Source organism: Protopterus annectens, chromosome 2.part0, assembly GCF_019279795.1.
Source record: "Protopterus annectens isolate FY-2018-M chromosome 2.part0, PAN1.0, whole genome shotgun sequence".
Classification (NCBI taxonomy): Eukaryota; Metazoa; Chordata; order Ceratodontiformes; family Protopteridae; genus Protopterus; species Protopterus annectens.
The window spans coordinates 724,586,934-724,600,035 of NC_056728.1; the positions used below are offsets into that span (position 1 = coordinate 724,586,934).

Here is a 13,102-nt window from a genome sequence, read left to right on the forward strand (position 1 = left end):
CCTGCAGTGGCTAAAGTGGAGCAGTACTTGCTTGGGTAGTCCACTCCAGTCAAAGCTTTAGGAAGGACCCCATTCCAAATACCTTTGGCCAGGGTTCACCTTGACTGAGAGTGTGGAAAAGGAAACAAGCAAATAGGTGTGTTTGAGGATATCCCTGCAGATGTCTAGATAGGGAATGATTTTAATAATGCAGTACCTTTTGTGCATGCAGTTAGACACAGTCAGGCTTGGCGACAGGCATGTGGGTCTGGTAGCCTGGGGAGACTCAGACCCCAGACTTGAAGCCAGCGCTGGTGATGTGGCTATTTCAGGGAGAAAGCTACCCTGTAGCAGTAAGCCTGCAGGTGAGCCATAGCTGTTGATAAGTACTGATGTTCCTTTGGACAGGGTGACAGCAAGAGCTGAGGTGAGTGGTAGCACCCAGGCTGACAGTGAGGCACCGCCGTCAGAAGATACCAGACTTCCTGTGGAAGGAGAGATGTGAAGGGTCACAAAGGCGAAGTTGAGATGGGCTCAGCTCTTGGACCCTACATTACAAGGCTTGAGGGAGATAGCTAAGGATGCACCTGATTCTCAAGGAAAAGGGGAGTCTGTATACTGGAACAAAGGGTTACTGTATAGAGAGTGGTCCCCTAAGGGATGGCTAGAGGGTGAGATAATACAGCATTTGGTAGTGCCCAGAGCCTACTATCTGGCCCTTATAGCCATAGCCCATGACATTCCTTTTGCAGGTCATATGGACATAAAGCATTCCAATAGATGTATTATGCAGAATGTTTATTGTCCTGGGATTACAAGGGATGTAGCAGGGTACTGCAGGACCTGTGAGCAGTGTCAAAATGTAGGCAAGGCAGGAGACAAGGTCAATGTACCTTTGATGTCTTTGCTTGTGATTGAGGAGCCATTTCAGAGGGTAACTATGGATATTGTGGGGCTGCGGAGTACCCCAAGTCCCATATGGAAGAAATATATCCTAGTGTTTGTAGATTATACTACTAGATACCCTGAGGTGGTGGCTGTATCCTTCATCAAGGCAGAGAAGGTGGCAAATACTTTGTTAGATATTTTCAGCAGGATAGGTTTCCCAAGGGAAACATGATAGAGGTGCCAATTTCATGTCAAACCTGCTGGCTTGTCTGTGGGAGTGCTGTGGGGTGAACCACCTAAAGACTGCCCCGTACCACCCCCAGACTAATGGTCTTGTGGAAAGGTTAAACTCTGCACTGAAGACCATGCTAAGGACATTTACAGACTAGTTTGAGAGAGAGTGGGACAAATATTTGCCCCATCTGCTGTTTGCATACAGCGTGGTATGCCAGGAAACCACAGGTTTTTCACCGTTTGAGTTGCTGTATGGGCATAGGGTGAAGGGGGCCCTTGGATTTGATATGTGATGAGTGAAAAGGTGAGTGTGAATCACACAAGGAGTCTGTTGTGGCATATGTCCTAAACCTCAGAACAAGGCTTAGGGAGCTCATGGGCTTGGCCCAGGAGAATATGGCAGCAGCCCAGTATTAGAAAAAGGTCTGGTATGACAGAAATGCTTGAGCCCAAGAGTATGTTGTGGGACAGCAGGTTATGGTGCTTATCCCTGTCTGACACAGTAAGCTGCACACAGCTTGGGAAGGGCCCTTCAAAGTGGTAAGGAAGGTCAAAGATGTTATCTACATGGTAAACCTGCTAGCTAGGAGACAGGGGTACAAACTGCACCATGTTAACATGGTGAAGCCTTACTGTGATAGGGAGGCCCATGTGCTGAGTATTTGCAGTGGGTGACAGGAGGTGTCTGAGGGGAGATATGGTGACTGATCTCCTCAATGAGGCTTGGACTGACACCACAGTGAAAGGGGGTCAGCAGTGACAATGCAGATGGATTTTAAGACAGGGAATATGTTAATGTGTTTCCAGAGAGGCGCATTTCTCTCAAGCAATGTTTCTCCAGGGATACTTGAAAAACTAGCTCATGTCTTCAAAGCGGGGAAAGGTGTGATGATGTGAGGTAGTGCCAGCTGTGCTGGGAGGAGTAGGGCAGTGCATGTATAACATATGCCCGTCTAGCTAGCTGGAGTTTTGTAAAGAATTGTATGTCATTTGAGTATCAAACTTATTTGTACAGACGCTTGTGTTAAAATGTATTTGTAAGCAGATGCTTGTGTTAAAAATGTATCAACAGTGGATCCTGCTGGACAGAAAAGAAGTATGCATGTATATCAGACTGTATTGCTGTAACTGATTAAATGTATATAATTTTAACAGAGAATACTGGAAGGGAAGGGGTTTAGCTCAGCCCAACTAACCTTAAGAAAAATAACCTGAAACTAAATGACTTGGTTTAGGCCATAACAATTTTAGGTCACAGGTCTGAATGCAGCCAGAGATGCAATGTCTATGAAAAGCCTTTCTGCAGGAAGGGTGGACGTGTTGGAATTGTTTTATAACTTCCAGATGCTGTATTAAACCTTAACAAAGTTTTGTGTGTGTAACACATCTGTACCAGTTCCTGGCTTAGTTGCTAGTGATGGGGTAGTGTGGGTGACCAGATGAAGTTGTATTTGAATATTAGTGGGAGATATGATAGATGCACTTTATTAGACCTGACAAGAGCCACTCATCTAACTTCATCTTGCCTTGCTTTAGTAAGTAACTAGGGAACAGTAATTCTTCGATCAGTTAGAAAATATAGGGAGATTAGCTAAGCTATCTGTATGAGTCTTTCCATCTGTGTTGTTTTTTTATATTTCCTGTGAATTAATGCTTTGTTTATTCTAAATAGATATTCAGTATTTTCATGTTTTCTGTTTTATTATTTATTATTAAATATGTATATACCTTTCATTGTGGCTGGTCTTTTAGAAAACATTTAACCTTTAAGAGTAATTGCATTTATTTAGTGGCACTGTGGCTTCACATTCCTGAAAGTCTTGCTGCTTGGTCAAACATTACCATTTGTAGGAGTATTCATTTTACTGAGAGTAATTGGGTATCCTGGTAGGAACCATAGAGTAGCTGGCTTTGGGTGTTCTGGTGGCATATCTACCTTATAGTTTGGGTGGAGGTGGTAAAGAAGCAGGTTAGATGTGCCACCCTTTCCCAGGTGTGTGTGTGTGTGTGTCAGCTACTTCGAACATTAACACTGAGAACATTGATATCACAGAGTGGGTGGTGGAGGGCTTGGCTTGGAACACCTGGCTAAGGATTCAACTCTGTAGCTGTGCCAGTGGGGAGTCTTATTTGGGGGTTGGAGAGAAAGCCCAGCCCCAGGACTGGAGTGTGCATTTTCTTTGTGCTCTTAAGGAAAATTGTACTTGGTACAGAGATCTTCATCTGAAAATATTGTTTGTCTATTTTTTTTTGTCAGTGAACGATCCCCACCGGTGTCAGTGGTGAAAATTGAGGCTCCTTGATCACTACCTAGAAAGAGGGACATCACACCTTCTACATTAAAACATCATGTTATTTCAGTGTTTGCATGAGAAGCAGATGGGTTTATAACATATATATCCATTCACTTTGAATAAGCATGAACTTAAAAAATGTTTTTGACGGAATTGTCCAATATAGTCCATATGCCGTCCAGTGTAGACTACAGCTTTCAGGCCTTTCCAGTAGGTGTGAAGATGTATAGTATAATGGTTCACTGAATGTTTGAAACTTGGCACACTTTACTTCCTCTTTATTGCCTTTTCTGAATCCAGTCCCATCTTGTGTAAAATCTGGCTAAGTTTTTCATCCTTAATATTCCAGAATAACCTTGAGAAGACAGCATGTTTAGTATAGTAATTTTTCAGTGTTTATTGATACACTGCCCATGACAGCTACATGTAGTAATACATGTCCAGGTTCATAGGCATTTCTGGAATCACTAACCAACTCATTGTTTCAACATTTCCTTGACATTTTTCAACCCTGTAGGACATCATGCTGCCTGTGGCACTGTTACAGCGGTGTTGTTGGTGAACCCATTTGTGGAGCCAATTTCCTTTTATGAAAAAAAAATCAGTATTTTGTGATCTGAACATAGGGTAAAAATAACCATACAAATATTTCTGCCTATTATAAATTACAAAGGTAATAGCCAAGTCTTCGTCACCTAGTTGAAATTAAATTTACTCGGTAGATATCTTTATGTAAAGCAAAGGGGCTTTTCAAAAGTTTCAGACATTCTGCATGAAAGCAGGTCTCCTATGCCACAAGTTGAAGCATTATTGGACAAAATCAAATTTCTGTCATCTGCATAAAGAACAAACATATTGGATTGTTGCAAAGATTTTTTGTCATTTGAAATGTTATTTCTTGTTTATTTTCCCATGCTCATAAAACAGTTTCTATTGGCAGATTGAACAATTTACTAAGGTAGATAGGTTTGTTATGGACTTATTAGAATAATTCAGTATATGCTTCCAAATGAGTAAGATTTGCTGGAGATGGAACCTTCCGGAAGACTCTTACTTTCATTTCTACTGCATTTAGAGCATGTGTACATACTGTTTGTCATTGTACCCCTTACATTTGCATGTAAAGATGCAAACATGCATGCATCAGCTTCACAACACTTCTGTGCTCTGCAGTTATGTGGCCTCAGTCACCAGGATGTCTTCCAAATTAATACAAATAAAACAAAATGGTTAGTGTGCAACAGAACACTATAAAACAAGCATGTTGATAGAAGTCACAGTGTAGCCTTTATTAAAATAAATACCTGTTAAGTACTGTTGGCTAATAATAGCCTCATTCAGAGCAACCATATCAGTTCAAATCAGTCTTGCATTCATTCTAATGGTCTTGTGCTGTTAAACCACCAGTCAGAACATCAACATAAAAATGTAAAATGACAAAAAAGTAGTATGTCAAAATCTAAATAATAATAATTTATGACTCATTGTGGAGTCCAAAAACTGATGACTATATACAAAATAAAGAAGCATATGTTTAAACGGGTCCCCTTCAAAACATCTAAAACCCATAACATCTAATTTCATAACATTGAGACCAGAACATCTAAAACCCATAACATTGAATTTCATAACATCTAACAGAACAAATCACATGAAAATAACATCCTGTCCAGATATAACAACACCAAACTAGCAAACACACTTTTTACTACATTTCTGCAGGGGGGCTTGATACAGTGGGGTTAGGAAATTAACTTTTCCCCACTGTAGTACGATCTTGGAGTTGGTATATTTAATTTATGGGGGTGTGTGGCGTGTTTGGTACTTTGGTGTTATATGTGGAGGGGACGTTATTTTCTTGTGATTTGTAGTGTTAGATGTTATGAAATTCGGTGTTATGGGTTTTAGATGTTCTGGACTTAATGTTATGAAATTAGATGTTATGGGTTTTAGATGTTTCAAAGTAGGCCCATTTAAACACAGTGCTGTCATCTAGATAGCAAATAAAAATACTTGTTTTCTGGTATTTAAGTAGGTGGACTGTTCCATGACCCATTCTCCCAAGGAACAAAAATGATTACATTGTAGGTTTTAATGGGTGATATAGCATTTATAATGCTATATGTATAAATTCACTATTAAGAATGATGCAGCAATGCAGTCTGTCTATATGCAAACTGAATTTCAGAATTACAAAAACAGAAAAAGGTGTTCACAGATTGAAATATGTGTACAAAATCAGGTGCAGTGAATAACTGGCATTTGGCTTTGTCTACAACATAAATTGCATTTGTATTAAAAATTATTAGCTTAAAATACATTTGTAAATGTAATTTATCTTTGAATTGTTTACCTTAAAAGGTACCAGTCAACATACTGATGTAAACAGTAAGAAGTGTACAAAATCAGGTGCAGTGAATAACTGGCATTTGGCTTTGTCTACAACATAAAATTGCATTTTTATTAAAAATTACTAGTTAAAAATACATTTGTAAATGTAATAGCTCTTTGAATTGTTTGCCTTAAAAAGGTACCAGTCAACATATTGATGTAAACAGTATTAAATTCTAAGTACAAGTGAAAATGATTGGTGTGATAAAAAATGAAAACATAAAATCAAGCTGATAGCACATATTCAGCTATTACAAAATGCATGTATATCATTTTTATTATCTTGATTTAAGTACACTGTTTAAGCTGATGCAGTCATTGAGACTAGTGGAATGACTCATCTAATGTTAACTGCTAATACAAATATTTGTGTTCTAATATGCAATTACAGCCTCATCCCTTCAATGTAATTTGATCTGCTCAACACCTTTGTGTTCTAATGTGCAATTACAGCCTCATCCCTTCAGTGTAATTTGATCTGCTTAACAACAAAGAAAACATATATCTTAAATATCTTGCATTTAGTACTGTGTTCATACAGGCATTATTGCTATTCTTGTCCTTTACTGCACATAGGTATTCATAAATAGATTGCAATATCTTCCCCATGGAGTTCCCCACATAGAAAATGTTACAGCTAATACATCTGGCAATATAAACAACTCCCATGGAGTTGCAATTGAAATGCTGCTTTGGAACAAAAATCCTGTTTTTATGCAGCAAATTTAAATATAGTCCTTTATTTATTTGCAATAGTAACACACACTTGGGATAGATATCCCTAGGTTTTCTTGGGAACTGTCAAACAATCTGTGTTAGATGAAGATTCCAGTGACCTTCCAACAGCTGTTTCAGGTTATGTTCCCTATTGTATATATTAATTGTGGATAATAGGCAATTATCTTTCTCTCATCAATTACAGACTTAGCTAAAGCTACAAGCTTCCCTCCAGTGTACCTTCTTTCAAGAAGTAACCTACTTATATATTCTTATAAAATTTGATTATTGGATGAAGTTAAATTTGACACACTAATAAACTGTTCTTTCATACTACCTTTCATATATTCTGGATGAAAACTAGAAGATTTCCTGATGTTAGTTTTCTGTAAACCCATGAAATATGCTGTCTACTGTCTTGACAGAAGTCTCAAGATGTAAAAAGTTAATAGCATCAAAGTTGCAGTGCAATGTAAGAAAAACAGTGATTTTGTTCATTGCCTCTACAGAATCGTAAGTTTGTCAGTATCAGTCCACATCTCATCTGAAACTATTTTGTATTATTTTGTAATTTAATGTGCAACCGTTTGGTAGAAAAAAGATTTATTTTCATTTATATATTGTTTTTTTTTTTTACAGTTTGAAGAAAGGGATAGCTTATAGAAAAGCAAATTCTACCCATCCCAGTGGATCCAATGCCAGCTATAAATTCATAGCAAGACACTCCAGAGCGTATCCAAAATGTTCCAGTTTTTGTGATTTTTTTTTGTGCAAATGCTTGGTTCAAAGCTATTTGCTTTGATTTATATTTTTTGTTAACCTCCATTTTTGGTGTTCTAATGTGCACCTGTGAGTGACAGTGAGCAAGAAAGGCAGACAGCATTTTAATGTGACTGGCACAAATTATATGATATGTCAGATTAACTAGTTTATACATTGCTTTCCTTTGTAGTAGATTATCCCATTGCAATTTAGTATTTTATTTCAAATTGTGTGATTTTCTCATACAATTTAACTTCATTTACCAATTGTTTTCATTTCCTTGAATTCTGTAGCTACAGGTTTTGATTTTTTTTTAATTCTTTGTAGCTGGGAATGAGTACTTTAAATGAATATGCCATTAGTGATTTGCTAAAGCATAACTACTTTGTACAGTGTACTAAATTGTGTGTCTGTCTGCCTATCTGCCTGTCACATTACAGGCTTGTGTTCCTTGTGGCAAAAGTTGAATGATTTGCTTACTATAATTGATAGTAAATATACACTTGTGACTTGTCAGTGATGATTGTATTTGTACAACTGGCATAGTTTGGAAAGCTGTTGTTACATGTACTAATGTCTGGGCTACTGCATTAAATAATAGACAAAGTGCAAACAGAGCACATTTAGGAAAGGAAATGCCATCTTCTACTAAAGATTACTCATACCTTATTATAAACATTACACTACAGATGACAACTCTAACTCATGATACAGATAGTCTGAGAATTCAGGCACACATGAGAAAAGAAAGGGAGAAGTTTAAAATAAATGAGAAAAAAAGAAACTGATTGTCTATAATGTAAATAAAATATATGCTATAAATGACACTATCTAATACCTAAATGAAAGGGAATTTCAATATTGTTCAATCACAATGCATTCACTATTCAGAAAATGACATATCATTTTCCAACAGAGAACCAAGGGACAGGCTAAAAGGAAGGAATGAATATAAATAAAACATAGAAGGAATAAAGGACAATAATGAAAGAAAGAAAAAAAGACAAAGACTGAAGTTGACAACATGGCTTAGGCTGTGAAATACAAACACAGCTAGATGAGAACTGCATGCTTGTAAATGAAGTGGTGAAAACAGAAGATTAATGGTGATGGTCATGGTTGTAGGAATTGAAAAAGACATGACTAAATTAGAAGTGGGAGATTGTTTAGATCTGATCAAAAATGCTATACTAGTAATTGGATACTTGATTATTAAAGGAATTGATACTTATGTTTGCAGAGAGGATAGTAAACATCAAATTATGTTATACTTGCCAGGAGGAAAAATGTGACTATTGCCTAAGAATGCCTTAATTTAAGGAAGTATGGAAATGTTTTTATTCATGTTTGCTGGTACAAATGATCTCATCTTTGAAGGACTAACTGACACTTACTAGGAAATTTGGAGACCTTTTAGACTGTTCGTGTTAAGATGTATTTTTCAGAAATCACATATAGAAAGGAATTCAGTGTGAGTGAAAAACATTGGATGGATGCCTACATGTAAAATGTCCAATTTTTTAAAAAAGTAGGAATGTGTGTAGAACACTGTAGCTTAATTTGGGGCACATATGTAACAAGATGGAGTTCACTTGTCAAAACAAGGGAAGATACTTCTTCAGTAGATATACTGCAGTACTGACTAACACAAAACAGGTTTTTTGCCAGTTGAGAAATGTAATAGTCACAGATAGCAAACTTTGATGTACTGGTTATTAATACTATAGGCATTTGTAAAAAAAAACTTTGATTTACTTGTACTGGTTATTAATACTATAAGTATTTGTAAAAAATTGTATTTATTGTAAAATGTACTGTGTTCAGATACAATTGATGTTTTTGTTTCTGAAACATGGTTAAAGAACAGTGATTGGAAACCAAATCTGTCAGTTTTTTGTCCTTAAATTGGCCTTGACAAAAAAATCAAGTGGAGGTGTTATGATAAGGATTACAGATTATGAGATATGTGATTATTGCATCTTTGATGATATCAGTACTCTAAACTGTGATAAAAAGACAACATGAGGCAGATCAAAACTGGAGTGTACAGACTATCAAAGTCAAATGCTGATGACAAAAGGGAGTTCATACATTTCTTGCATGAAACACAGAAGGGGAAAATAATAGTAGCTGGGCACTTAAATGTACCAGAAACAGACTGGAATGATGTTTAGGGGCAAGAGCTGTTGCAGATTATAAACAAAACCACCATGGCATGGAGTACACTGGGTATGTTATTTTCCTAAAGAGATGATTGTTACTTCATCTCAGGTTTTACTACCTTTGTTGTGTGGTGGTCATGGGGTTATACAGGTTAAACTACTGGTAGACAATTCTGCCAAACCAAAGCCAAAACCAATGTACAGAATCTTAATAACAGACTATATGGAAGGTAAACAATCACCATGTAAAACTAATTCGAGTAATGCTTTCAGTAGAAAGATGATGGAACGTGGCAGTTTTTTAAGGGTACTTGTAAAACATAAAAAAAGGTATTTTACATCAGGAACTGAGCACACAAGGTCAGGACGATATATTTCCATAAGAACAAGATACCCAATTAAGATGAGAGATAAAAGATATAAGAAATGGAAACTAGATTGAACTATAACTTTGAAAACTGAAATAAGCAAACTGGACAGTCAACTTATATATAGTGCAAGACAAACTCAGAAAAAAATGTGAAGAAAATTTATATAAAGATGGAGCATAATAGGAAAACACATTATGATATAAAGGATGCGGGTGAGAAAAGGCATACAGATCTAAAACTGAGTAGAATCTAAAATGTGTTCTCAAACTCAACACATTGTAGATACTAAAACGTAAACCATTTGGTTCCACTAAGGGAGAGAGAATTTGTGCTAGAATATCCAGTTAACTTCAGGTACTGAAAATAAATGAGGTTATATTGAAAAACTGCAAACATGGACCAAAAGAAGGCACAGGGAGGAAATGGGATTAGTAATAATGACCTGAGAACACTTGTGTGAACTTTCAATACTGTTATATTTGTTATTCACTAGTCCAGGTAAGTATGGTGAGATTCCTCAAGATTGGAGTCTTGCACTTCTTAAACTTTCTTTAAGGGAAAGAGGAATAGGAGAAACCCTGGGTTGTACTGATCAATAAATTTAGTTTTATGTGCTGCGAAAAAAAAAAAAATAAATTATTGTCAGAACTGGAAAAGTTGGGACTTGAAACTATATGTCAGCATGCATATTTTGAAATAGATCTACAACTGCCTGTAGTATGATGTTTTATAATCCTAGAATAGCTGTAAATTAAAATTGTGCTGTGATGTAATTTATATAGGCTTATCTTCAATCTTTTATAAGGTCACACAAAATACTGAGCAATAACTTAGAAGAACTAGGTATTAATATAATCTTGTTAATGGTAGCTGCATGATTTACAGATAGGACATGGCAAGTATCATACAGCAATTGGATAGGTGAAATTCTAGGTTACAGTCAGGGTGTCCCACATTCCCTGTCCTAGGCCCATACTTTCAAATCTATCTTTTTCATTTGAGGTGCTGTGCAGTCTGTATGTAGATGACTTGAAAATGGAAAAACTGATTACATCTATTACAGACATGGCATATCTGCAAAAGAACTTGACTAAATTGACCATTTGGACACAGAAGAATATACTAAGTATATTACAAAAAAAGCATATGAGATTTAGAGGGCTTATGTGTGACTATCTAATACAGCATTTGAAATTTCAAGCAGTGACACTTCATCAGCTAGGTTAAACATTGGTGCAATATAATCTTTGTCGTTCATGAGAAGTAGCCTACCCTCTTTGTCCACTTTCCTAAATCTCAACACTTTATGTCTTACAAAATACAATTCCTTGTTGTACTCATGATGTAAGATTAATATGTCTCTTAGAAATATAAGCCAATACAGGCCTGATTTCATGTTCACATATACTCAAATCAGTTGATCTTACATATAATCGTAATGTGGTATATAGTGCAAAAAAAAATCTGTAGCTGTTCAAAACACAGCAGGTGCCAACTATGTTCAATTTATAAACACTCCCTTCACAGCAAACCTATGGCCTCCTGCTAAGTGTAAAAAGACAATCTGCTTGAGGTATGGGTATTGTTCCAAAGATATTTTTTCTTAGAAATTTATAATTTCCTTGCAGTGAAATATTTTCATCTGGTTTTAGTATAGCTACTACAGGTATAGCCTGTTCTGAATATTTCACAAGACTTTGGATTTCTTGATTAGCAACCTCCTTTTTTCCTCTTCTGCATTAGTATGCATTACAAAAGGAACTCATCTGGGTCAGAAGAACCTAGGATTTATATCTTATGAACATAGAGTGTAGATGTGGCTTCTTTTAGGATATCTTTTCCTTCTTTAAACATGGCTTCACGTTTAATAATTAATCACTTTTTCTAAAGTTTATTTTTTAGAATGTATGTACTTTATTTTTTCCATTTAAATGTATCTTGTTTAGCTTGTTTCAGTTTTCCATTAAAATGTATTTTGTTTAGCTAGTTTCAGTCTAGCAAACTCAGTTCATGCCTTAAGATATTATCAAAGATAATATGAAGCAAAGGTAAATTGATGAGAGATTGAAGCTAAGGGTGGAAGAGTGAGCCATGGTACAGGAGAGAGATTAAATGGCATTATTATAATGGATTATCATAAATGGATTAGAACTGTGTGGCTTGTCTGCTGAAAAACTAGTTGCTTTATGAGCTGTCCCTGAGCTACAAGCAAGCAGTTTAGAAAACAAAATGTGGTCCAACATTATGAAACATATGAAATAAGTAGACATTTGGTATGGCAATGATGGTTGTGAAATAGAGTTTCTGATAGCAGACATCCCTACTGGCAAAATCACCTTTCTCCAGTCTTGTAATGGCTTAGTTCTTAGAATACATTCTGCTACTTTATTTATATAATACTCTCTACAGTTATTATTCTCCTTAAGGTTCTGCATCCAAAATCCTAATCTCTGTCTCTATTTCTTGAACTTCCCTCTTACATCATCACCTTCATCCCTTTCCACTTTGAAGTATAACCTTCTATTTGTGTTATGTATATGAGACTTAAGTGTGTATTTCTAAAATATCTCTTCAAATCAGGTAAGCGTAAATCACCTGTTGTGTTGGAAGGATCAACGTATCCCACTTAACTCTTGCACTCCTTGCCTCCAGATAAATTCCTTTAATGTTTTATTAATTATTGTTCACAATCTCTCCTCAGGTTGATAAAAGTATGCCTGTCTCCTATACAAGACTAAAGGGGCTAAAAAGATTTTCATTGCTTGAATCTTACTTATCCAGATCCACAAATAATATTTTCCACTTTCTCAATTGTTGTATATTTTCTTTAGTCTCTTCCCACATATCATTAGCTGTCATAACAGCAGCATTCTTAAATCCATACTCCTAAATCTTATCATGTCCACATAAATATGGGTATTGCTAAACCAGTTTGTGTATGGGTGCATAATTTACTTATTGCTTAACTGCAGTTCTAAATTCAAGCATATTATCCATATACTCCTTTATGTTCTCTTCAGCACTCAACATTAGCTCCTTCTCTTGTTCTGTGAGATTCCCCTTATTCTATAATACTTTAACCTTTGCCAGCCCCTCTACGCAATCTCTGTTACTTCTTAACCATATCTATTTCTGTTTTATTTCAACCCTATTTTTAAACTCCATTTTCATTTTATCCCAGTCACTAGCTATAATTTCTGAAGACATTTATGTCTTCTCTAATAACTCTTGAATAATTTCCACTACCCATTCCTTAAATTCCTCTTCTTTTAACAGGTAGGTGGGAAAGCATCGTTGTCTTATT

General features: G+C 36.1%; 1 protein-coding gene across 1 annotated transcript in view; it reads left to right on the forward strand.

The window, feature by feature from the left end:
- Window positions 1-7,781, forward strand: part of LOC122793209 (thioredoxin-like) — a 379,230-nt gene extending 371,449 nt beyond the window's left edge. Inside the window, exon 6 of the transcript XR_006363452.1 lies at window positions 7,143-7,781. The gene's annotated coding sequence lies outside the window, so the exon portion shown is untranslated. The remainder of the gene's footprint in view (window positions 1-7,142) is intronic.
- The last annotated feature ends 5,321 nt before the right edge of the window (window positions 7,782-13,102 follow it).